This window comes from Pygoscelis adeliae, unplaced genomic scaffold (assembly GCF_000699105.1).
Source record: "Pygoscelis adeliae isolate BGI_AS28 unplaced genomic scaffold, ASM69910v1 Scaffold681, whole genome shotgun sequence".
Lineage (NCBI taxonomy): Eukaryota > Metazoa > Chordata > Aves > Sphenisciformes > Spheniscidae > Pygoscelis > Pygoscelis adeliae.
In genome coordinates, this window is record NW_008824015.1 from 84,638 (window position 1) to 87,244 (window position 2,607).

Genomic DNA, 2,607 nt, shown 5'->3' on the forward strand with positions numbered 1-2,607 from the left:
CTCCGTGCCAGGCCAGGAGGAAGCATTTTATTTACTGGTGTTATTTTTAGCCTGATGGTGCCCAGCTGCCTCAGCCAGCCCAGGACGAGAGCGGCTCGACCGCTGACAAACACAGCCAGGAGCAGGGAGACGTCCTACAGCAGCCAGGGGAGGATGGTTCCCGGGGGGTCTGTGCCTGCCCCAAAACCCTCATCCCCGCCGAACCGGAGCTGGAAGGACCTGCACCCCATCTGCCCTTGTGGGTGCTGCAGGGGCTGCGTGCCCAGGGCTCTGAGGGCACCGGGCTCCCCCCAGCCTCGCGTCAGCCCCGGCTTATCTCCAGCCAGAAGCCACGGCACCGCCTGGCACTGGTTAATAATTAAATCAAAAAGCTTCGCAGGAAGAGAAACCCAAGCTCGCCTTGAGTTTCCACCTAGAAGTGGCTGCAGCGAAAGGCAGAGCGTGATGCTGGTGCCCCAGCAGCTCCCTGTTCTGCTTAATTGAGTAGCAATTAAGGGTAGTACTAATATCTGCACAGCGTGGCCCTGACCCCCCATGACCCTGTGCAAGCGTTGGTGTTCCCAAATGGGGTGCTGGAGGGCCCAGCCCAGAGCCCCACGGCCGCTGTTCCCTCCAGCGCCTTCCCCAGACCCCCCCCATTAAATGCAAACTTTGCTCCCAACGAACCCACCCAGGAGCCGGGACTCGACACGCGTTATCGATCACAGAAATCGTGGCACATGGAGCAAAGGCCGTCCGCGGAGGAGCCGGGTGCTGGCACACAGCGGTGCCCAAGCAGTGCCTACGCCGTGAGCCACGCAACGGTCGCCAGCTGCCGCTGGAAATGTCGGAGCTGCAGCAGCAAAGACCAGGAGCAGGGGACTCGCCCGCCGACCGGGCGGGGTGGGGGATCGCCAAGAAAGGCACCGAAAAAAGCCGCCCCAAGAGGCTTTTCAGGTCCGTGGTGATGTGACCTGCAAATACCGGCTGCTGGATGTGCCATGTCGCACGTTGCAATGTCCAGCCTCCAGAGAGGACCGAAATAAATACACAGAGAGATACCGACGTGCTTCTCCAGAGCTGGAGGGACCCTGGGAGCACGTGTTCGTCTGCCCTTCGTGCTCCCCGTCCAGGCTGAGTCACAGCCGCAACGGCGAGAGGCTGTGGGAGCAATGCTTGATAGGTTATGGTAAGGCAATTAATTATGCAAATTCCACTAGGCCACCGTCACCTTCCCGCAGAGCCCAGCGAGCCCCAGGCGTCCCTCTGTGCTCCCAGGGCCAAGCATCCAAGCCTCACCCCAAAGCAAGCCAGCACAGCCAGAGGCCGGCCCTTCCTGCTGCCCCAGCACCCCAGCAAGCCCAGCACAGCCCCCTGGCACAGCACCCACAGCACCCTGAGAGCCTGGCACAGCACCCACTGCGCCCCGTGAGCCCGGCACGGCACCCGCTGTGCTGAGCAACAGACAGGCGAGGGAAAAACCTCCAAGACACAGGGTTGAGAAAAGCCAGCATAAAGCGTTTTTATTGCAATAATAAAACTTGATACCTTTATGCGGTGGAGAAGGAAGTGAACGGCGGCAATTTCTCTTACCAAATCACTAGGCAGGGCGGAGGGAGGGAGGGGGCAGATAGGACAGCAGCGGGGGAAGCTACGCATCGTATGAGACCAGACAAGCGGCGATGACCAGCATCAGGTGTCAGGAGAGAACGGTCAGGTGTGCTCAGACCGGGGACAACTGGGGTCTGATGTTTCCTTTCCAGGAGGGAGAGAGGGGACAGGGGCGTTTTCTTTGAGCTGACTCCCCACCAGCCCCGCCACCTCCCCTGTAGACAGCACCTTCCGTTTGTCTGCTCTTTTCCTTTTTCTTTAAAGAAAGCTCAATGTAAGCTACTGAATTTTCAGGGTGTGGTGGAGCTCTGATGGAAACCCGTCTCCATAAATCCGAAAGCGGGCTGGGGGAGGGGGGGGAAGGAAGGTCCACCGTGAGATGGCAGAGTGAAGCAGGGGCAGAGCAGCCCCCCCTTCCCGGGAGCAAACCCACGGTGCCCGCAGTGATGCTGCGCCCTCCCCGGGGAGCAGGGAAAAGACAGGCCGCTCCCTCGCTGCCCTGGTTCCAGGCAGGGTTACCTAAACACAATCCTAGCGCTACTTTGCTCTCCGCATCCATTCAGCCTCGACAGCCTCACTCTGCTATGGCTTTTGCAGCAGCAGCAATTTCTGGTTTGAAAACACCATAGAGATCTGCACCAAAACGAGTAGCTAACGGGTTTCCTTTTGTTCAAATGACTCCTATCTAAGGTCAGCCCATCTGCGTGCTACTGGTAAAACGTAGTCTACACCTGGAACAAAAATAAGATTAAGAACTTGACCCAAAAAGAGTTGAGGTTTACGGCGTATAGTTTAAAAAGACATAAAAACACAATACAAGGAGGAAGAGTCAGACGCAAAGCTTAGTGACCAAAGGCATTCAATCAAGGTGTAAGGTTATACAATGAGTGTAGTGGACTATCAGGAAAAGCTCCGTACAAAGTCATGTGCACTCTTCTTGAAGCTGAGATTCTGGATTCCTCCATGTGCCAACCCTGCTGGGAGAGAGGAGAGGCAGCGTGACAAAGCCGCCCGCCC

General features: G+C 57.5%; 1 protein-coding gene across 2 annotated transcripts in view; it reads right to left on the reverse strand.

Annotated features, from left to right (window-relative positions):
- Nucleotides 1-1,480: 1,480 nt before the first annotated feature.
- The window catches only part of FKBP1A (FK506 binding protein 1A, 12kDa), a 3,349-nt gene continuing 2,222 nt past the window's right edge, over nt 1,481-2,607 (reverse strand). Inside the window, exon 4 of one of the 2 annotated variants that reach the window (XM_009326969.1) lies at nt 1,481-2,564. The gene's annotated coding sequence lies outside the window, so the exon portion shown is untranslated. Of the gene's footprint in view, nt 2,568-2,607 lie in introns of both variants that reach the window. The other variant, XM_009326961.1, reaches the window with a different exon arrangement.